This window comes from Leuresthes tenuis, unplaced genomic scaffold (assembly GCF_036924035.1).
Source record: "Leuresthes tenuis unplaced genomic scaffold, fLeuTen1.0.hap1 SCAF_3, whole genome shotgun sequence".
NCBI classification, from domain to species: domain Eukaryota; kingdom Metazoa; phylum Chordata; class Actinopteri; order Atheriniformes; family Atherinopsidae; genus Leuresthes; species Leuresthes tenuis.
The window spans coordinates 15,051,505-15,076,591 of record NW_027325357.1 but is presented as its reverse complement, the minus strand read 5'-3'; the positions used below and the strand labels follow the sequence as shown (position 1 = coordinate 15,076,591).

At 37.7% G+C, this 25,087-nt stretch overlaps 1 protein-coding gene across 1 annotated transcript in view; it reads left to right on the top strand.

The window, feature by feature from the left end:
• Positions 1-25,087, top strand: part of gnai2b (guanine nucleotide binding protein (G protein), alpha inhibiting activity polypeptide 2b) — a 40,506-nt gene that overhangs the window by 1,827 nt on the left and 13,592 nt on the right. The window lies entirely within an intron of this gene.

The following is a 25,087-nucleotide window of genomic DNA, read 5'->3' as shown; positions in this document are numbered from 1 at the left end:
GCCCTTTCATCACTCCACCCTGAACTTTGCATCACCATGTTTGATTTCTCATGTTAGTCATTCTTGGCCTGCTCTTGGTCACACACGCTTCCAGATATGCATCTTTGAAACTCTGTGTGATGTCAGCACAGTGGACTGTTTGTCACGGGGCGACGGTAAAGGAGCGGCTGACGTCTGAGTGTCCCACGAGTGAGCACAATAAAAGTGACGGCACCTACTCAGCATCAGCAAGGCAACATTTAGAAACATAGAAACTGCAGCTGCAGGTATACTGTTCAGAGCTCACAGTATTCCTGAGGACATCCTGACATGTCACACGAAGGCAGTCAGGTGTAAATGATCAAATCTGCGATGGCTGGATTTTATTTAGCTGCTTCACCTTCGGTGTCCTGGTTCTTTTGCTTTTCCTACCATGAAAAATTTGTGTCAGCAGTTGAAGGGGTTTATGTTTAAGCAGATATTATTTCCAACTTTTGAGACACTGAGCCTATTACTTGTTTCTTATTTCAGCATAGGAAAATGGGTTGCATTTTAGCACAGATAACACACAAAGTTATTCAAGTGTTTATTTCAAATGTTCCATAAAAAGCCCTTATGGATCTGTTTAGTTGTATTTGTCACTGAATGTATATTTGCCATTTTATGAAACTGCATGTTACAAAGCAACCCTTGGAGCCCAGGACAGTTTATTTAATGTCCAGCAGGCTAACAAAACACACAGCAAGCTACAGTTTGATGCAACATCTCCAAATGAATTTCACAATTTCAACAGTTTACCGTACATTTCACCTTGTTAATGGAGATTGTAATGAGGCTGTTTTAATCCTCTCCATGTTATCACAACACTTTTTCTGGACCTGTTTTTACCTGGACTTGTTTTCTGACTGAAGGTATCAGGTTTTTTTTTTCATTAAATCTGCCTAGAATAATAAGCCTCACAATCTTTGAAAGCCATTAAACCGTAATATAACAAATTGGGAAGACAAAAAAGATACGACACTGATTAACAATATGCTCAAAGGCATAAGGAATAAAACAAAATAGTGTGTGCATATGGATGATGAGCCACACTAATGGAATCCAAAGAGGAAACCGCTTACTTAGCCTGATGCCTCACTGGACAATGTAAATATTTCATCATGTGTCCAGAGGAATTATATCACACACAGAGTGTAAGTGGTTCTGTGCAGAACTATTTCTTCCCACTGTAGTCCCACTGTAATGCTATTAATCCACTGCATAATCAAACATGATAAGCATTAGTTTTTGTAAGTATTGAATGTTGATAAAAGTTTGATGCCTTCAGGAATTTGCCACGTAATCCCAAAGCAAACAGATGCTTGCTTTGTGAAGGCTGATGATTCACTCTGAAGACAGTCACATTATTAAATGATGTTCTGAAGAGGGACAGAAAGCCCCCGACCTTTGAAATATGTATGTGCATTTTGCACATATAAATATATATTTTTTTCTCATGTATTTATTTAATATTGTATCGTGTGCTGTCTGTCATGGATGCTTGTCTTATCTGAGTTTGCAATAGTGTCCCATGACATAAAACTGAAATATTTCATTGACTGATGGATATTTACTTTGTTATCTTTGGACCTTGTCTCATATGGATCTTTGTGCTAAGCTAGGCTAACCGATTGTGCCTGGCTGTGTTTCCCTATTTAATGCACAGAGATGGGATTTCCATCAGTCTTCTCATCTACAACTTGATGATAAAGTGAACAGGTTTCACCTCTCAAATTTTAAAAATCTTTAACAAGATGTGATAAAGAAACTTGGTTGTGATTGTTTTTTGGTGACTGGATGACAGAATGGAGGAGCCAGGTGAAATTGAAACAACAAGGCTTATCAAACAAGATATGGATCAAGAACAGGTGATCAGTCTGGAGGCAAACTGCACAAGTAACGGGTTGAGAGAGGCAAAAATTCTAAAATGAGGGGGAAAAAACAACACAGCCAGGGACAAGGTCAAACACTCTCGAGGAAAACCTGGATCAAATGATGAAAAGCTTGTCATAATGGAACTTGGGCAATTTGGCAGCGAACAACTGAGACCGGGAAGTATTCACACGTAATGCTTCTCAAAGACGATGAAGGATCATAATGTCTCAAGGATGCCGCATCATCCAATGTTGCTGACTGTTCTGACGTCCTTGGAAGAAATATCAAAGGTGCTTTTGCGTCTGTCCAACCTTCTCAATGCACCCACAAGGACTTGTGCATGTCAAAGATGGCGAAGGAGGAAGATGGATTTACTTTGGAACAATTTGCATTTCAATTTTTTGTTTGTTTTCACCACATTTAATATTTTTGATCTCAATTATTTGTTGGGTGATATTTCAGATCAAAATCTAAATGTCCTTAAGGTAGCCAGCTAACACCTACGAAATAGTTTTACAGCTATATCAGTGTTTGCGCTGTCATGTGTAGGCTGTAATTACCAATGGGGCCGTTGCAGGAGCTGTGTCCGCTTGTGAGCACTTCTCCATTATATGTTTTCTGTGAGCAACGAAGAAGTCTGTCATAGCCTGAGAAGGATGGGAATTGTGAGGAGGGAGCATCCTTCACTCTGAAAAGCACCTAAAGAGTGAGTAATGACAGATTACAACCAAGTGTAGATGGATTGAAAAGAACAGTGGGGTAATAACGTAAATCCAAAGGTGAGAATCAAACACAGGTAAAATTAAGGGTACGAGCCTGGACCAAACCATTTAAAAAAAACAATTCTTCTGTTACCTGAAAGTTTTCTTAGAGTTCACCAACCTCATTAAAAAAAACAATTTTTCAATTCTGCGCTGTCAGATCCGTAGTGCCACTAACAACATTACATAGACAAAATTAAAGTGATCTGACACCTTCCTGCCAAGTGGCCATTTACTTACAGCATGAAGAGCATACGAGAGGCTGCTGCTGCTGCTTCAAACATAATGCAGAAAACATATGGGATGTTTTTGTTCTATTTATGCTTGAGAAGATATCGACTTGTCCTGGCAAAGAGAGGATGAGTCACTTGATGGCAGCCAATGAAGCATGAAAGCGTGACTGTCAGAGTATTAGAACGCTCTCACAGCATTATTTATTTATTTATTTTTTATATTTTTTTATTTTTTATAAGAGTAACCCTATCCCCCTTTTTTGAGCAGACCCAGTGATGTGGTTCTGCGCTCAACATTCATAATGAACCAGATGTTTCCACAACGGTTACATAAAAGCATGTAAGGGCTCAGAGTGGACGCTCAGATAGTCATTCTGTGAAAGAGAGCAAAGATCCCATGTTGAAGAACATTTAGCAAAGCTGTTGCCAGACACAAAGAGCTTTTATGTGTCCTCAGGTTGGGTTGAAAAAAAACAACATGTTTGTAATTAAACAGATTTTTCCACACTGCACCAAACTATAACCCACTCTGTGTAAGTTACTGAGTAGGTGGCACATCTTGGTCTGAACAGGTTACATTATGTTCATATCAGTCTGTCATTTAACATCTTAAGAAGTGAGGATCAGCAGTGCTTTACACCAATCTTTTTTTTTTAATATGCAATGATTAGATCTTGTGAAGTAAAATTTGCAAATAGGCTATTCAGGGTCAGTTTTTTTTTTATAGTCCACTAAGACTATTAAAACATATGACAAGCTTGAGATGTTTAACCAAGAGAAAATAAAGTCAGAGGACTATTTGCTGCTACTGGTAAAGTCTCATAGGCGTATCTCATCTTATATATGGTGGCTGGACACTAAGATACCTGTCTTAGTGAATAAAATTGAGTGAATTGTAAGATTGTAATTGTAATTGTAGAATTGACAGAATTTGGATAGTGAGAGGGACACCCTGTCGCTAACAAAAATTACATTTGGTTTTGAATCAGGTCTAACTCACGGAAGCACATATAAACTTTTATTCTCCCTAAACATGGCAATGGAAATATTGCAGCTAACAACATGATGAAATCAGCTCAAAGTAATTGGTCAATACAGCTTTCCTCCCTTAAAAAATGATGGATAAGATTTTCTCCAATGTTGTTTTATACTAAAGGCTGCTTACAATAATAAGCAGTCACTATAGGATTGTAGAACCGCACCAATTACTGGTTATATTTGTGATCTGATGACCATCAAATATTGTTCCATTTAAAATGACTTTTAATGGTATGAGACTAAAGCCACTGTCTGCTTCCCTATCACAAATTTCCACCAAAAAATGTTGAGGATATACTTCTTTTTTGCCAACTTCATTTCTTAAAAACCCCTGAAATCAGCATCCTCTGCAGCTTATCACTTAATTCCCTCCTCATGCAGGCAGACTATAATGATGGTGCCTCACAGACATTACTCACTTGTCATGACAGAGAGGAGAGCTCAGGGTGAAACTGTCCATCTAGAGATGACAACTTCGCAGTTACCCACTCATTGAAAGATTATACTTATCGACTGTTAGTCATGTCTTTGGTGAATACCACTAAGTCTTCAGGAAATCCATGCATTTATGTGCTGAACTCGTAAGAAGTGAATCTTACTGCTGTCTCACTTTCGGTTCAGCTTTTGCTTTTATGCATACACTGTGTTTGCTTCTGAAAATGTAAGGGTTTTTCTGTGCGGAGAACACAGTGTCTTATGATAACCTCTGTTTTTGATTTTTCTTTTTTCTTTTTTATGGCAGCGTAGGAGTGGATGGTGCTGCAGAATATCAGAGGCAGATTTTCTCTTAATGAGGTGACTTGGCTCCAGGTCACAGTGGACTAATGAGCATATCTTTAAGGCCCCATGTATGTGTTGTGCCTTATTTTGGGTCAGTGAATAAGATCATGTCAGAGGCAATTCATCCATGTGTATACCTCTCTTGATGAAGTGGGAAGTGAGTTCTGGATATTTCCTGAAGCAGGATGGTGGTTGATGACACCCTGTAAGAGTGTTAAGTTTGGAATTTGTGGAAGTGAGAATTGCACTCATATTCAGGCCTGTGTGTCTATGACTGTTGTCACATGTTCAAACCTTTATGTTTCCCCTTCTTACTCAGAATGAAAAAAAAGTAGATCGTTTTTAGTTCAAGTTATTGGAATGAATGAGAGCATTATTGAACAGCAATCATCATTTTTGTTTGCTAAAATAGCAAAATACAAATGTATGGAAGAAAAGAATTGGCACATCAAAGTCTATCCTCAGTCCCTATTGTTTTTTTTTGTTTTTTTACCAGGTGCAGTGGACATAGCAGGTCCTTTCCCATCTTTCATTTTTTAAATCTAATTTCCATTATCAGCCACATTCATAATTTAGAAAACTTCTTTTATCACTTTTTCTCCTTGTCCTTCAATATTAGACATGTTCTCCCTTTTAAAATACAGTGTAGAGTGCAGACATGTTTTATTAAGTGGCAAAATATTGTTCAGAGCAGGGGTCATCAACATGTTACCCGGACATCATCAGTCTCCAAAGCCTGTTGATGTAGGAGGTGTTGCATGTGCAGTAACTTGGTACGACCTTCAGTTCTTAATTGGTTCTCCAGGAACACTCAAAAAACCTTGTCAGTTTGCTGGACGGTTGATAACAAAGGAGCAAAGGAAGGAGAGATGGAAATGATTGTGGCGGTAGGCAACAATGAAGTAACTATGCTTCCATGCAATTGCTAGAAAAATGGTCTGGATTCTATTGTATTTATGCAATCAGGTGGTCGTGGAAGAATGCTTATGATTCTACCAGACAAGCTGCAGTGTGATTCAGAAGCATTCAGGAAGCGAACCTCTGCTCCGCTAAAAATACGCGCTTTGTCTATTTTTGACAGAAGCAGCATCTAGCTCCACAGGGCAGATGAACCAGGCAGAAAGTCAAATGTTTGAGCAACATAGAGAATCATTGAGAATCACTGAATAGCTAAAATTAGATGCCCATATGCAAGACACATTTGCTAACTGTACTGTAGGTCCTGGACTAACAACTTACTGAATCAGTGATATCTCTTTAAATTGTGTCCCCTGTGAGAATTCTTTTCTGCTCAGCCCGCAGATGGGCCCAAGTGAGTAATTGCAGCTGGAAAAGATGTAGGAACACTTTAAAGGTCAGTGGCCCACATAAAATGTAATTGATCACATTTGATTTATGAAACTTTCCACAAGCATTTCTGCCTCCATTATTGGCTTCCTTCACTGTATTTGTTTACTGGTTCAGTCAAAACCTCCTGAGCAGGAGGTTCTGTCCCCACCACCTTGTATATCCTGTTTCAGAGGTTGGTATAGAGGGAAACATTACCGGGCCAGGATATTCCATTAATATATTAGTCCTGCAAGTGGTAGATGAGGTCATCAGTGTACAACCATAAAGCTCCTACCTACCAGAAGTGATAGATATAAATCAAATGCTTTTTATCACGGACAAGTAGATCCATGTATTTTTTCACCTGAAATCACTGTTTTCCGCAGCATGTAAATAAAATTTCTTAATAAGGTGTCAGTTTAAATTCTTAATCCTGTCATTGACTAAGTGTTGATGTAGGACCCTCCTGTCAATGACAGTAGCTGTATAAAAATGGTGCTTTTAACTGAGTTCATAAGTCCAGCGGCATCAGAATTACAGAAGCTAACTGATTAGCAGAACTTTGTGGCAAAATACTTGATGTCAGCATTTTCTCAACAGAGAAAAGAAGTTTTCATAGAAAATGCTTGATTATGTGAAGGGATTAAACAAGGCAGTGCAATTTAAGCAACTATGAGCAACTTTCTCATCATTATAGCTACTCCGTAAATTAAATTAATCAAAACAACTATTTCACACACATAAAAGTCAGCTGATGCCTTCAGGACAGTAGTATACAATTCAAGATTCAAGAGTTTTATTTGTCACAGTCACAATTATTCATAGTACAATGCATATGTTTTTGTGCCTGTACCCCTAAAATATGCGTATACATATCGGCAAAAAGAATATATCTGAGAAATGTTCAATAAAAAATCTGCATTAATGTGCATTAAGACATTATTTGTGTAAATATAAATATCTACATCAAATGTTGCCCATTTGCGATAAATTAGTGAGTAAGAAGGTAAAGTAAGTACATTTTATTTATATAGCCCTTTTAACAGATGAAAATTACAAAGTGCTTCACAACAGAGCACAAGTAATAAAAGTATAACAAGTCATAACAATAAAGCCAACACAAACACCAAGTAAACTAAAAGCTTGTCTATATGAAAATGTCTTCAGCTCCTTTTTTAGAAGAGTCATTGGAGTCTGTACAGCGTAAAGACAATGGAAGAGAATTACGCAACCTTGGTGCCACAGCTTGAAAAGCCTGATCCCCACGAGTTTTGGGGCCAGTAGCAACCTCTGACCTGATGACGTAAGAACCCGTGAAGAAGAGTGAGTTTTCAGCAGGTCAGAAATATACTCGGGAGTGGGGCCCTAAAAGTTAAAACAAACATTTCAAACTAAATTTAGAATTGACTGGCTAGGGATTTGGCACCTTCTGTTGGTGTTGCCGCAGCATTCTGCACAGTCTGAAGGCGATCCAAAGCTTTCTTGTTAAAACAAGTAAAAAGACCGCTACAATAATCAAAACGACAAGAGATAAAAGCAAGAACTCCGTAAAATCCTTTAAATCAGTTGAAACAGCAACCAAGACATGATAAGTCATCTAGTTTCTAACAATTTGCATGTAATTTATACTTTTATTCTTTGCACAGTCTATCTTTGTGGTGAGTAGGTTACACTTTTGTTAGGGATAATTTCATTACAGATACAGTAAATCTGTGATTTATTTCTGGCTGCATCTCTGAATGTATCTATCTAATGCGACAATGTCCATGTTTGTTTCAATTTATTAACTATATTCTATCAATATAAACTTCTGAAAAAGATTTGCTACTGTATCAAATGTGGATTAAAACCTACATACCTACATTTTTGTTAACAGGGTTCTGTATTAGAGATAAAGCAACTGAAAATATAAACCCATGAATTTGCAATGATGTGCAAGAGTTGCACCGATTCATTATGCATCCAAGATTAAAAGGCTTATTTGGAATTTAGACTTGCATCCATTTTACACTGGTCAAAAATCCTGCCTACACCAGCTAACATCGAGCTTTTTGAGTGCAACGGGAGAGTGTTTGATCTGTCTCAGCAATACAATATGACCTGACGCAGTAGTATTTGTAGGTTTTTAAGGATATTCATTTATGGGAACACGACACCCAGATCCACATGCTAATTTCCAATTAGAGTGCTGCATTCAGGGTTGTGAGAGTAGGCGCAGCTTACGGTTTCATTACGGAAACGCGTTTGCCTACTGTTATGTCTTCTATCGAGGCTCTGAAACTCTCACAGTTCATGAACCAAAGGGGTCAGTATTGATTAATTTAGCCTTTCTGTAAGACAGCTAGCAGCTCACTGTCCGTCCTGTCCCAGTGCAGTGAAAAATAATCGACCAACATAATTATCTCAGAAAATCATGATTATCAGAAGTTGTGAGGTTGTGGTCCAAGACATCCTGCAGAAGACAGTGTAATTAATACCATCCTGTTATAGCATCTAGCTTACAGGCTTGTCCCCTAAGCGGACGTATTACTGGTCATATCTACAGTTCTGTGTGTATGCTGTAGCCCTCGGATCTCTGATGATACACATAATCCTAATAACAATGGCGATAGATTTATTTGCCTTATTTTCTTGCATGTGCACTCGCATTTAAATGACTTCACATTTTGAACTGAACACGTTTGGTGTAAAAACTGTCATAGTGTCAAACTGTTAGCTATTCTTATTTTTATTTGAATGAGTCATACAGATTGATCACAGTATTTTTCTTGGATAATGGCCAATTTTCAGTTACAGAGATTTATTAAGAGATCTCAGCTGCTCCGTCCTGGGTGAAGACACTAAAGTAGACTGATAAAAGATTGAAAAATGTGCTGGTCTCTTACCCATTTCCTGCTAACATATTTGGAGAAAGTGTTACCCTCCATCATTTTCTTCACTTTCCGCTGCAGGATTTAAAGATCTACTCAGTGGAGTGCAGTAGCTCTAGAGCTGTGCTGAGTGAAATGTCTGCTCTGCAGCAATGTAAACTCAGTACATTTAATAGCATTTACGATCAGTGGCTGTGCTGCAGACTCCATCAATATGAGCCTCTATGTTCAAGGTCAGTCATCGATTTGGTTCCCAGTTGATTCCCGGAACAGCTATCAACTCCCACCACACATTTAGAGTTTCATTAAAAATAAAATATCTATTTTTTCAATTCAGACTGACCAGTGGATTAGAAATTGTTGTGCTGGAAGTTATAAGGGTTATCAAATTGTAAAGAAGCGATTGATTTTCATCAAAAATGTAATAAAACCTCATGAACAATCACAGTGAACCACCTTCCATTGTTATCAAATGGTAAATTAACTGCATTTATCTCACGCTTTTCTAGTCTTGTTGACCGCCAACCCTCCTATTTGTAGATGACTATTCTTCTGAGTCACAGCTGCACATGAATTCAGTGGGCACAAATGTGGTTTACCAATGATACAGTTAGATTGTGTAACACCTGCAATATGGGTAGATGGGAGGGAAAAGTCTTAGAAGAGTTTGTGATACAGCTGCTTCAGGGTTAGAATGAGAGTCAAGCCAGTGGAACATATGACTTGTTCCAACATCAAGACAGTAATTGCAATGACAGGAGTAAAACTGTGTGGGAGAGATGGTGCAATATGTATAAAAACACAGGCAGTAATTACATCATGGCTTTATATTAGTGGCTGCTCAGGTCAACAACACAATAATCTTAAGATGACTAAAACTATACTGGCAGTCAGTACAGTAAAGCCTATAGAGCACTATATTGCATCTGTGTGTGTATGAATATATATATATATATATATATATATATATATATATATATATGCAATGCATATGCATATGCAATATAGTGCTGTAACCATGGCAACTGGTTGCAGCACTTTCACATGCAAGACTGTGCATCATTTCACTAACACAATGGCAAAATCCAATATATACATGTTTTTCATGTTGTCCATGTCAGCCAGCAAGTCAGCAATAATGAGACAGTTGCTTTAAAGCCAGTTCTTCATGATCATATGGAGATGTTAGGTGCATTGTCATTTTTTACCACCTTACGCAAGTGAGCACAGTAAAATGCAGTATGTGTGCACACGGAGATGAGTCTTACATGGACAATTTCTATAAGATTTGAGACAGCCACACCATTTGTCATTTAATACCTTTCTGCCATCTATGACTAATAAAGATATTTGATCGAGCTGTCATAAAAACAGCATTCAAAGCTGTTTTTGGTATTTCAGATTTTGTCTGCCTTCATAAACAAACTCTTTGATAAATGATCATCTCCAGCATATCTTGAGATGATAAGAAGTAGTGTGAGCACATAAAGGTTAACTCTGTTCTCATCCCAACAATATTGTGTACCAACAAAATGCTAAATGCTAAATGGTTTTATGGTCCTTTATATTTTGCAGCAACTGTCCTGCACTCCTAATGTCTCATCTGTGTGTGTGAAAGTGTATAGTCTCTGCTGCCATCCTGCTGAGAGGTGGGAGATAACGCAGTATGTTTGTGAGGTAAACACCAGCTGTGGTGGTTTGATATGTTGCAAAGAGACAACATATGGGAACCCTCAATTGTCACGTCGTAAATTATCAGTCCTCAGTCTCAGAATGTGCCAAGTTTGATGACGGGATTGATTGCTGTGTCATTAGCACAATGTAAATCTTTCTATGTATTTGTAATTGTATTTGTAGGAAATTAGAAAGATATGAACATGTCATGTATTGTCATTGTGACGTGCCGATTACCCCTCGGTGCCAAAGAGAGATGCATCACAATGGCTTATTCAGCCCATGTGAGGTCAAATCAGAATATAGACTATAACTATCTATTTAAAGCTTAACACTTAACTGATGTTGACTTGATCTTGATTATTTGCACTACAGACAGCATATGCACTAATTACTGCTGCTTGATCACATTTATGGATTAAAGTGTCATTAATTTTTTTCTAAATAGATGGGATTTTTGTAACCTGTCATATTTAAGACATGGAATGAATTGTTTATATTCGGCACGTATGAATGAGAAATGTTTTTTTTAACTTTATTTATAAATGCCAGGCTACTCAACGCACTGGGTCATAGTTTCTTGTTCTTGTGTTTCACACAGAACAGGAGAGAACAGATGTTATAATGATATAAATAAATAACTCTCCATGGATTTCATTTTATGGTGCTATATAGATACTGTATCTTGCCCCAAACCATTGCTGGAGATGAAATGCTGGAGACTATAAGCTAGCCTCCTTAATATGTTCCCAAACCAAACCAAAAAAACAAAAAAGTAGTCTTTGAAAAACTAACAAGGGTTGACCTGCCAACATTATCAGAAACATGTGGTCTGTTTGACATTTCTGTGCTGCATAAAAAACAAATATACCGCATACATAATCAATAAGCTGGTGGCAACCAAAACTGACTTTATCAATTTCCTAGGCTAGTTCGCTAATGATTTTTATTGTTACTGTTTTTTCCTGCTTCAACTGGCTCTATTAACATATAAGCATTGTAAATTTAATCTTAACATTAGCAAAAAGCAACTTGGATAGATAAGTATTAAAAAAAGATAAACTCAGTTTTTCTGGAGCCTTATTCTATTTTTACCCTCTTAAATTGTTAGGGTTATCAATATGGCCATTTTTTTAGGTGTTGTATCCAGTAAATAACATGCTTTATTTGATTAGGGTAATTATTGGAGCTAAGAATATATTGATTTTCTTCTGAATGACCTTTGTGATTGGTGTAAAGTAAACAGTCCCTGTGGATAACGATGAGGTAATACAGATTTGCTAATGTGAGTGTAATATAACTACATTCTGTAGAAATAATCCAGAAAATCACTCCTCATTTATTCTTTACTTGATGCTCATATAGATAAACCTTATGTGTAGGATTATCTACATAAAATTAAAGCTTTCATTATTCCGAATTTTTGCAGTTTGTATTTACATGAGGAGTTAATGTTACTATCTGCCCCTCAGAAAAGATTTTGATCAGTTTGATGCTAAAACAGCATTTCATGCAGTCATGAAGAAACAAGTTTGTAGTAAGCAACACAAAACAGAATCTGTTCAAAATTTTACTTAAAGTCTATTTATCTTGAAGTTGAATTTTGTAAAGGAAATCAACGTTTTCATGGTTAGATTTTTGGTCTGGTTCTAGTTTTACCTGAATTGTAAAGTTTGAATTTGTGAACAAGCTGCTCCTGAAGGTAGGATAAGCACAATATTTTGATCCCTGTCAGTGTGTTGGAGGCAAAGGATTAAGATTGATCTTAGATCAGTGTAAGAAAGCTATCCAAGTAGATGTGCCTTCAACTTTTTCCATTTCAAATCATACAAGAAGCTTGCACATTGTTTTTCTACCATACATACAGGGTTGTATCAGAGGGATAAGATGGTTTATATCTGTGGATAAATACAGTAAACTGGAATTCTGAAAGCAGTCTAATGATGATGACTATAATAAAATTTCTGAACTAACCAGCAGTGTTTTGGCCTGTTCTAACAGCTCTTTCACACAGAGAAGGGTTATATAATGTAATATTTTCAGTTAAATCAGTGGAATACTTGGAAATGCCTCCAACATTGCCAGTACCAGCTGGATTCTACTTGGTAACTTTCATCCTCATGTAGTTGTCTCTAGTCTTTAGATGTTGTATGCCCCATTTTAATCAAGACTCTTTATTCTGGGTCAGTGATCTAAAGCCATAACACAATCCCACAATGAAAGCTCAGCGTATTGTTTTCATTGTGATTTTCACAGCCCTACATCAAGTGTCCTCTGCAAGTGTAGCCAGTAAAGAGAGACTTTCAGCTGCACGTTTGGTACATTACAAATTCGATCTAGCCAAAATGCAAGTCCTGTTTCTATCTGGAATAATTGTTCATCTTGGAAGATCTGGTCAGACATGAACAGCTTAAAGCATGTCAGTTCCCACCTGGCAGTGGAGCGCATTTCCACATGCGTCTCATGTCCGAGTGCTAAATATAAAATTAAACATGTTGCTAACAAGCATTTCTGTTTCAAAGACCAAATGTTAGAGCACTATACAGATCCATTTTCACAAACTCACATTCACCCACCTGCATAGCTCAGCAGCGGAACAGATCCATTTAAAAGTGCTTTATTTTGTTCCTGTACAGCTGAGCAACAGCCTTAGACAAATGATGCTATTGATAGCTTAGGTACCTGACCCGATGCAACACTCTGCTCTGTGCATTCTTTTAGGCTAGTCACCCGGATTGAAAGCCCTTTAATTTGGTTAATTTGCATTGCTGAAACAATATGGACTACAACACCAGACAAAACAGGTCTTCAACCTGTACTGGGCACATGCCCACCTGTGCTGTTCACTTATGACTGAATCACAAAATACATAATACTAAGTATTAAAAGAACCATAACAGATTTGCACTCCTTAACATGTTCCATCTAAACGGTTGAAAAGTAAATTTTACTTTTTAATTTCCTCTTCTCTCCATTCGTAAAAACATGTAGGTTCCGGATGTGTATTAGAGTATTGACATGTCGTGCTATATCGAAGGTTAAATATCTGATGGAAACTATTAACACTCTCCATTTTACCTTTTTTGTGCTGCAGCGGCAGCACTGCTTCCTTGTAGTAAAGGCTGAAGATATGAAATATAAAAGCTATTGTTACTGGCTGTCTGAAAGAAGTGTCAATTTTGATAGAGTGGAAAATAAAGGATGCAGAACAGTGTTACAGTCATAACCTCCTCCTGAACAGGCAGACAGCGAGAAAACAACACTTCTGCTGAAAATAGCATAATTTTAAGATATATATTACTGAGATGAAATTTGTGTCTTTAATTCCAATGCTTGACTACTTTTGACAACTTGACTTAACAACACATGACCTTCTTAAAGTGTCAAGAGGGGTTGGATTAGTAGCCTTTAAGGATGGATGCTGTTCAGCGTTGCAAACGTAGCAAATAATTCATGCATTTGGTTAGTGTTTTTGCTGCCGTGGGGGAGCACGCAGAGAGAGACAAATTAGAAAAGGAATAGCACATTGTTGCACAGCAAGGTGCCATGTTTGCTAAATAGGAGGAAATGTTGTCAATAGTGACTGAGAAGATTGGAGTGGAAAGGTATGGAGCAGTCAAGCGGGGTGCCGGTCATACACAGGCACTGCTTACAGGCTTTCATTTAAAACAGGATAATCAATAGTGCTGAAGGATTCAGTGAGTTCTAAAAGGATTAAATGTAAAGAAGTGCTGGCTTTTGTTATTACAAGCCAGTAATGAAGTGTGTCTCCTCTGAGCTCAGCGTTCCTCCTCAGGCTGCAGTGATTGATTATGTTGCATACATTTTCATGGCATATCACAGCTTGTTGTTTATGTGTTTCCCATGCTCTTCTTGTGCTGTTGTTGTTGATTAGTGTACATAAGAAGAGGCTTCCGATGCATTGCTGTTGTTTCCTCCCTGATTCTTTTCCTGGCTTTCATTGTTGCAATTTCACATCGACCGTACACTAAGAGTGCAGCAGGCATCCTTCTCCACAGAGTAAAGCAGAAAAGCTCCACTGCTTCCTACAAGGCTGGTGACCTACTTTCCCACTTTAGGCAATAGCTTGCTCTACTCTATCTAGCCATGTAAAATTCCTTTGCTTCTCTCTATGCTGCATGTGAAAAAAGGGTTTAGGTGGTGCTGAGGGGGAGGTGACTGCATGGCTGCCTGAAATACCTGTGCTACAAATTCTGCTATGTTGACAGCCACTGCTGGAACTTACATGTTGTGATTCAGAAAGGCAATCAAAGGTTTGTTCCTCTTGACAAACTGAAGTGGTGGAGTGCCTTTGTGAAAGACTGTAGCTCCTGGCAGGTCAATATAAGTACAGAGAATGGCTCGACTTCAGGTTGGCTGAAAACATAAAGGGCTGTTTATAACTTCTTGTTGAAAGAGGACAGTTTTCTGGAATCAAGTGTGTGGTTAATAAAAAACAAGCTCCACTTAAGACTAATCCCATTCAAGTGAGTTTTCCAATACTTACTCAATACTTCTACATGCGCAGTTTAGTTAAGCTGCAGTTCTATCTGAAGAAGTCCAGTTAATTGGACTACTCTCTTTTGTCCCAGTATACAAGCCCGGAAAGGGAATCAATTTATTGACTAAAGTATGTACACCACCACAATGCTTTTTTTTTTTGCTAATTTTGTCTGTGGTAGATCATTGTACATGCAGACCGCTGTTCTGCAAGTTTTAGATGTTTCCCTGCTTCAACACATCTGAATCAAATCAATGCCTCGTTAGCAGGCTTGTGCAGAACTTAACGATCTTTTGAAGAGATTCTTGTGTCATCACACACATGCAAACCATGCATCAGAGGCAACGTGGGATTCAGTGTCTTATCCAAAGACAATTGAAATGTGGTCCAGATAAGCTGGGAATCAAACCAGAATCTTCTGACTGACAGAGGACTGCTCCTCCTCCTGAGCTACAGCTGCCCCATGTCCCCTCATGTCCTACAGTGGACAACAACGCTCATCTTTCTTTTATAAAATGAATACTTAACGCTCCACGCCATCTAACTTTCACACATTTGCTAGCTCGATAGTTCAACTTGAACTCAAATTATGCAACAACCTCACAGCTTCTCTTTAGTTCTTTAAAATGGTTTAGTTCCTATTGAAAAATGATTTGATGCAAATCAGCACAGTTGATATTTAGAGGGAAAATGCATGTGGTGTGGCGGCTGGTTGCTCTGTCAAATTTCTTGCTGATTTTTTTTTTTTCGTTTTGCTATTTAATTTTTCTACAAGTTTGACTTTTTTTTGGTAGATGACAGAGAAGGTCTGGATCTGTATTTTCCTTATTCAGTCTTGTGTTTCATGATAACAATAATCATTCAATTGAGTCTTTAATCTAGAGAATAAATCTCTTATGTTAGCTTCTGACCTACAGTATTTCTCTCCCTGTTTTTTCATCCATCTGTTGATTCCGTCTGCACATTCAAATGTTGGTTTCCATGGTGTCCTAAGTGTTCATGCCAGGCAAGTTCTGCCTGGCTCGTTGTAGTCGCAGTTTATGGTCCTTAGTTAAATGTTTCGTCATACTCTGTAAATCTGTGTTGATCCAATATGTTTACAGTTCAGATAGTCATGTTCCCCTTTATTTATTTTTTAATCTCTATATTAGCAAAGTTCAAACACCATAAATACAGCAAATGGGCTGTAGATTAAATCATGTAAGAAGCACAGATTAGTGTGAAAAAAGTGAGCCAGTGATCAGTGAGGATGGAAAGGGCTTGTCAAGAAACAGTTTTAGCAGTACCCATAGAGGGAGGGCTTGGACTTTCACGAAAAATCTTCAAATCAACAAAGCACTAAACTCTTGGTGGATGTGCACATATGGTGCAATCCTCAACACAACATCTAGTCCCAGTTGACATTTGTAATTTGTCAAAAGACCTGCTTAGAAAGATTAACGGTATGAAAAAAGTAATAAATGGTGCATCTCACTCATCTAATGCAAGACAAATGTCTTTCTAAAACATGGTGCGCAAAACAGATTTTGGGCAGAGTGGCTCATAAAGTTATTGAGTCTAAGTAGAATCACATGCAAAAGTTATAGATATTTAATTTTGTAACTGAGATGTGAAAATCATGTACCTGTGACACACCTCTGCCTTCCAAACATGAACAGTACATTTTGAATGGTCGCTTCAGATGGAAGGTTAAAAGTGAGCCCAGTTTTACACTAAACATAAAATGTCTGTCAATAGGTAAATGGGAGAGGAGTAATCTGTGAAATAATTTAAAATCATAGTTCTAAAAAAAATTTTGTACTTTTCTCCTCATGCTAATGACCACCAGTCCCACATAAACTCCCATGTACGTAGCAAAAGTGATTGACTTGCTCCAGTCGGTCTCTATTAAAAGACATCTACTGTTTTCAGATTAATTCCGCTCTGAGTAAATAGGAAAACTGTGGTTATGTACTGAGTCATACAATAACATCACGCCTCCTTGTGTCAGTGGGGTACACTGAAATAAGACTTTAAATAGCAACAGCACAATTTTTCTGTATTCTGTTCACTGCCATCAATGCCTAGAAGAGACTAACCTTTAAATGGCTATGAAAATATGTTGAATGTGAACAGTCGTGGCACCAACAGTTGGGTGCGATTTTAGATTAAAGCAAAAAAGGAATCGTGCCACAGCGAGGCGAGTGAGTCATTCTCCCATGGCAGTTGCTCCGACAATAGATAGCCTATGATAATGGCATATGCCAAGATGTGTTAAATGTCTCCACAGAAGTAATTCCATAGCAATGAGCTGTGTAACAGACATGTGAAACACAGTGTTTGTGATTATAGGCCTCTGAAAGATGCTGGGTTAAAGTGCTTGCACTTGCACTTCAGCTTGCAATTAACAGACTGTCACAAGATCCGTTATCTGCACATTCCCAGCCCAGGCTGACAAACGATATTGCCTGGCCAAAATAAATATCCCACACTTGGATAATTGATTTGACCACCTTTTAGCTTTGATTCCAGCACACATTCCCCTTGGCTTTGTTTTAATAAGCTTATGCAATGTCACAGACTGTATTTCCATTCAGAGCTTTTTTTTTTGCTAAGCTCTTGTGTTGATCATAGGAGAGTCAGGCTGCTGCATAAAATCTTTAACACCGCATGCCAAAGATTTGGTGTGGTTAGGATTTGGACCCACGTGTGAAAATGATGTCATGCTACCTGATCTACTCTTTTGTAAACATGCGCCCAATCAATTCTAGCATAGTCATCTGGGGATGTGCTCGTGCCATCAGGAAAGAAGGAAATCTATTGATGGAAAAAACTGGTCATTTAGTATATTCAGGTATTCTAATTGTTTTACACCTAATCTTGTGAACCTTCATCTGACCAACTGCAACAACTTCAGATCATATCGCTGCCCTCATAGGCTTATACAGTAGGCACTAGGCATAATGGTTGCAGCACTTTATGAACTACTCCTCTTACACTGATGCGCCCATCAGCTTGGAACAGGGTGAATCTTGACTTTTCAGACCACATGACTCTTTTCTATTGCCCCAGTGTCTAATCTCTATGCTCCTAAGCGAACTGAAATCTTTTTCTTCAATTAGCCTCACTTTTAAGTGGTTTCCTGAAGTTTACGCTGCTGTTCAGTCCCAGTACATTGACTTTTCTTTGCATTGTGTGGGTTGGAATACTCTTATTTTTGTCTCTAAAAGTTGCTGTGAGTACTACGGTAGACTTTCTTGGATTTCGTATCAAGTTTTTTTTCCTCCTGGAAGATGACATTTGAACACTAGCCTTTTAGGTTTTAAAAATGCCTTGGACAGTTCTTAATATTAATCACTGCAGATGTTTTACAACAGAAGAGTATTACCTATTTGCTTAGTTAGATCCAGATGATGACTTTTTTTTTCTTTTTTGTCAGATAGTTTTTAAATAAATATTCAATTAACAACCATAACATTTTGTACAGATCTTTATGCACATTAGTTAGTCCCTGATTAGTGCTACTATGAAATTTACAATTGAGTCTGAATGTATTTTCTCAAAAACTATTAGAAACATTGCCATAAAAAATGGTATTGAAATTCCTCGTCAGGGTGACTTCACTTTGGTCATCCCCTGACCTGTTCTTTCTGCACTTTTATCTTGCTTTTTATCTGCACATCATTTGGTCAAAATTTGTGTAACTGATTTATTACCAAAATTTTGCATCCCATCAGCTTTAGCTGAAAAAGCCCCATTAACCTCACATTGTGAGCACTGACACATTATGCCTGTCTGTATGGAGTTAATAGCAGTGTTAGTCTCTTAACACTAAAGGTTGTTACAAAAACAAAGACATTTAGTCTCAGACTGCTGCTGATGCTGCAGTCTCACTTCTGCTGTTGCATGTGTCATTGCTGTGTGTGGTAGCAAGTGTTGTCTTTGTTCATGTTTCCATAGAAACTCAGGCATGCAAACTTGATGAATCTGTTCAGTCTAGTCCATGTATTTCTCTAGAAAACTGAAAACAACCACACAGTTCCTGTTGTAAATGTGTGATAAACTAACAAATTAAACTTACAGCTTCAAGAGAGAAAATTGTTTAATTATTAAACAAGAGCTCGACATTATTGCCTGTCTCTCTAATGCCAATTGTAGCCAGCTGAATACCCCTACCCTCACCCAAATTGCATTGGCTGCAAAAAAAGAGTCAGAGTTTGGTTTGTCCCTTCTGGGCTACTGTAATACCATGGCAGAAGGTCATGGATGGTTAATTTTTCAGCCAGTGAAAGGGATCCACAAATTTGGTTCGTAATGCCTCTTTGAAGAAAAGATGCTTAGGAAGTTTTAGAATTCTAATCATGTCGTATTCAGCTGCACTTGCTGTTGTATGCAGTTAAAGTAAACACCTCATCTGGTGATGGATAAATGGTACAAAAGTAAAGAGTGTTTGCTTACTGCTGTACATTATCGATGTCATCTCTCATTCCAACACATTTTACATGCTGAATATTGTATTTAACTGCAAACTGGCTGGCAACCCTTTATGTATATTAGCTCATTTATGAAGTACTCGTGATAGTCTTCATCATGGTACCATTTCTCCTAATCAGTGCCCTTCATGCTCAGATCTCTAACACATTTTATTCTGCATTGTCATCCTCCACCTCTTCCATTTTAAGCTCATTTGTCACTTTTCCATGCTATTTATCACTACTCCCAGAGGCACCTACCTCATCTCTTCTTTACCTGCCTTCAGATCATAACGCTTTCTCTTCACTTTTTCCTGTCTCATTATGTTGTAGATAGAGAGGATTTACTTTTAACGTCTTGTTCACTTTTGCTGGATACAAGCTGGTTTGTGTTGGCTCAGTAGTTCCACACCACATAGTTAAGACACAATGCTTCACTTATTCAAAGTGAATCTTTGCCCTGTGAGCTACACTACAGTCATTTTTACCTCCTCCCTGTTGTACACAGCTATTCTCATCCCGTTTATATTGTGACTTAGCTTGGCCCCGGACTCATAATTAAAGAATGTGAGACAAATTTAGATCACAGAAAGTCAGCTGTCTTACACCTTCTCTAACAAATCTGTCAAGGGTGGGTTTAGTTTTAGTGCAAATTTGAATTGAACTGAATTAAGTCACACTTTATTAATTGCAAAATGGCACATTTATTTGCAGTATAAAAAAAATCTAAACAGTCATATTACAAAAATGATTGGGCAGAGCTATTGTTGCAAAGGAGCTGTAGGAGCCTCTAACTGGGCATCCTTCATTGTTTTATCACTGTGTTATGTAGACTGTGCACAGCATTGTCCAGTATCTTCAGCAGCTTTTGCAACATTCTTCCTTACATAACATGACTACCAAAGACATATATCAATAACACTTTCTGTTTTTTTAATTAATTTTTTTTTGTATAATTTGATAAGATTTCATCTCCAGCTTTCAGAATCAAACAAATATGTCTTCAGATGACACAGCCTATTTGACAAGTAACCCAAAAGAAAAACCTACACCTGCAAATGCTCCAGATCTGAAAAAATACTAATATCTATAAATAAAGCTGGTATTCTCTTTACAGATTTCAAGGCATTGTTTCCCATCTTTGTTCAGTCACAGTGGCCAAACAGAGGCAGTGTGTACCACTGCAGTGTGTTCTTATAGATTCTAAACATTTAGTGGCACAATATATTGAAGGCCTCCCGCCTCTCACTTGTCTGCAGAAGCAGATGTCCGGCTCAGTATAACTGTATAATTAACTTAGGAAAGCTCGTTGAATGTAAATGATGTGATGTCAAGGCTCCTGATGACAAAAGCTCCTTGAGCGCAAAATAACTGACAGCCACCTAATGAAGCAACCAGTCAGAGCACCCCTTCCACTTTTCCAATCCACTAACATCAGCCATAAAAGCTTTGAAATATATTTAAAACAAAACAGGAAACCTGCTCATCGAAATGACTTCACACGCAGCGTTATACTTGCTTGTGTCCCCATCAGTACACTTGCTAAGTTTGAAGCAGGCATCAAAAAGTTAGCAAGAATCAGGTGATTTCATGATTGACATGATATGCTCTGAGATTATTTGTGGATATTTAGGTGTTTGCTGACATTCAGTATATGTAATCAGTCCACCAGTGGGGACTCTGTGTCATCAGCAGTGAGTTACTGAGATGGCTGCCAAGCTGTCATCAGTGTGAGTGGGCCTGTGAGAGAATTGGATTTGTAGCGAAACGATGGTTGTCTTTTCTGATGCTGGGCCAGTGGTGATTCTATTGCTACAAATCATGTTGCTATCATTGCACTTTATTCTGGCACTCATTAAAAAGCATCTTGAGAACCATTTTCAACAGTTGGGGTTGATGAAGCAGGAAAATGGGGGCGATGTTGGCTCCGTGTTGCCAGAGAGAGATACTGTGTCAGTTGTAACGACTCTAAAAAGAAGGAGCTTGTCGCCCTGCCAGCTCTGCACATAGATGAAACTGTGTAGCACTGATTCTCCCTCACTTGTCCCAGTTCTGTAGATTCACTGGCTTCATGTGTTTTTTTTTTAAATCAATATTGTTTGATGTTCTCTGCAGGCTAGACATGTACAGATTTATTTGAGCTAAACACTTGAGCTCGATGTTAGCCATCTGTTGATGTTAGTTATGCAACCAGTTATTTTATTGGCTAATAAAAATGTGTTAATATCCTGCACAGTGTAAATTGATCAGCTAGGAAGTATTTTTTTGGTACCCTAAAAAATTAAGCCTTGTTTTGACTGTCACTGTCTGTACCTGAATTAGAGAGATAGTTGTTGGTTGTATCCCACTGTGATGGATTAATGTTTGTTATGTTGTTATCATGACAACATATTTGACATTTGACAAGTAACCTAGTTTACTAGCTTTAACATTGCCTGACATATCTCTCTGTGCTCTAAAGACAAATACAAATACATTCATCATTTTCTTATAATCACTCAGTTACAGTTACCATAATGTGTGATGCCCTTTACACTCTCTGTATAGTTGTTAGATAGCATGCAGATATAATGTAGGCTCCCAGTAGAAAATTGTCCTTGAATATTTGGTGTAGGTCAGTTTATGCTCTGATGTCATTGTTATTAATAGTTATTTAAAAAATAAATAAAAAAATAGACAAATCGCGAGAAAACTTCTCCCAATGTGCTTCTTTTGAGACTTAAAATAGAACATGTTTGGCGCGATCTTTCGTCTCTTGAGGATATGATACTGTGGTACCATGAAGGCCTGAAGCCAGCCGTTTTCCCCTGTTCACAGCCTTTTTGCTAAGTTACGCAAGCCAGATGCTGCCTCCATGGCCAAGAGGCTTTGTGAGCATTTTTCCAAAAATATCCAACTATTTCTTCAATAACTCACAGAAGGCTATTATTGTAAATTGATTTGACTTGACATTATTATTTACCCACCGGCCAATGAATGGATGAACCGTCCCACCTGGTAAATATTTAATCAGAACTCTTAGCAAATGTTTCATATTATGCGTCTGTGAATAAATTCTTGTAAATCTCACATATCTGCAGATTCATGCAGGAAAAGCCAATATACTCTGCTAACCACACAGCACCATGTCAGATAGTGTTTGAGGGGAAAAAATAAAGGTTATTGTTGCCTATAACTTTGTTAGTGATTAAAATGTACTTGTAGATACTGTATATCTGTCATTACAACACAACTGATGTCTTTAAGGTATGTATGTGGTGATGTGACAGACAATATGGTAACAGGTTAACTGTTAGGTTTGATTTTTTATTTTTTTGCAACCAGCAACAAACATCTGGCATGCTTTGCTTGTAGCTGGGACATTTTAAAGTATGATAATGATGATGGAAGATTATGAGACAAGGGCTGACGGATGTATGTTTGTTCCGTGTAGCATGCGGGCTCCATGGAATGACCATTCTTATACTTTGACAACCTTTACAAAGAGATATAATTTTCTACAATATGAGACCTTTTGATACGGGACAGTTTTCTGTGTATTTCTATAGAGAAACACACCTGACCTTTTTTTAAAATTACATTTCATAATTCAATTCCAGTTTGAAGACGAATAACAGCAATACATTTTTTTATTGTGCTGTTTACTCCTGATTGTAACAATAAGATATCTTTCTCTTTTAAGTTGTCCCTTGAAGCATCCTTACAACAGCGGCCAGTTCTCCTAAAACACCATGCATGAAGAATTTCTTTTCTGTAAAGTACAAGTAGCGAAAGGGAAATACGACTCATATGAGCATCACATCAGAGATGATTTAATTGAAAAAGCCACCAAGACCTCAAAAGGAGAAAGCAGGAGGAGTTAAACTGATGTCGAGACTGACATATAGACTATTAAAAACACAACAATACTTTACTCAAATGCTCCTTGTCTTTTCCTGGTTGGGTTTAGACAATAACATGACACAACTGTCACCGTCATGGATGCGGTCTTGCTGCTTGCTTTGCTTACATGTAAACACAATGCAACGAAATGCTGTCACTTTACATTTGACCTTTAGAATTAAAGCTATTTTGTAACTGTTAGAAAACATTCATGGTTCAGGTTAAACAACATTATTTTTTACGACATGACTTCATCATCATGATATGAATTTTTTTACATGCAGTACCTCCCACACCACCAAAGGTTACATATTCCTCGAACATAATTGATTGCAGCTGTCTGCATGAACACAGTCCCCTTGATACATTATTTCATCTCTGTTAGTTTTAAGAAAGACTAGCTTCTGGATTTATTCCTGTGTAAGTTTTGAAAAATTAAAGATTTATAAACATGAAATGATTTTTTTTCAATAACCATTTTAAACACATGTCATTAGTAATCATTAAAGAAAAAAAAAGACACAGAAAAAACATGAATTACATATTGTTCATTTAGCAGATGCTTTTATCCAAAGCAACGGGGGCAATGTGGGGTTTATGCCAACTTTTTTCCAAAGAATGTTGTTTTTTGGGGGTTGAACCAGTACTCCTCTTTGAAAGATGCCCACTCTTTCTCCTGTGCCACATCTGCCCCATGTAAGTGTGCTATATGATGAGCATTGACAGCATGAGCGTGTAAAACTGCGGGTCCCCAGTGTCAACCGCAGACTAAGTTGATGCTTGTTGGCAGTGCTGGGTCAGACAGTGTGAAGGGACAGTTTATGCTGGCATAGTCCTGACAGCACGTGTCAAAGACTCAGTATAGCTTATTTTGGTAAGAGAATGGTGATGAAATGCAGCAGTATACTTGGTTTATTTGCTTTGAAACAATAACAGATATATTCTGTTGTGAATTTTTCATGTGACTCATTTGCTTCTGTTCTGTTACTTTCTAAGCACTGAAAGTATGTAATTCTTGATCAATATGGAGTTGCTCTTTATTTTTTTATACTGTATTTTGTTTCACTGGATATCTTTCATCGTTCTACATGTGCATCTTTTGTGTGTCTGTCTTTACACCAAACCAACTTTAGCTAGAATAGAATAGAATGAAATAACCTTTATTATTCAATAAAACTGCACATTACAGAGCTTTAACATGCCGGTGGTTTCAGGGCCAAATCGAATTAAACTAAAATGTTCTTACATTTAAAGAGATGTTTGGCAGCGGATTTCTGTTTCACTTGGCTAAATGCTGGATAGTTCACATTGGTCGATTTCCAATTTTTTGCAAATCTTTTTTTAGTCTAGTTATATGAATGGAACAATGATTTATAAATCCACAGTATGATAATAGTTGTTTTTTTTCTTCTGTCATTATTTAGCTTGGACTAGTAAAAGCTCCATCTCTCCCCATGTACCCTTCTGATATTTGGGTAATAAAAATAAACATCTGAATTTATGTAGGAAGTTCTCATGCATATCTGTACATCATGTCCTCACTAATGGAAACATAAATAAACCAGACAACCCAGTGAATAAAATGGTTTCAGGGGCAAGTCATTACTGGGTCGCTCGTGTTTTCAGAGCCACTGCTGATGTTGAACTTAACTCCAATCACAAATGCACAAAGGCA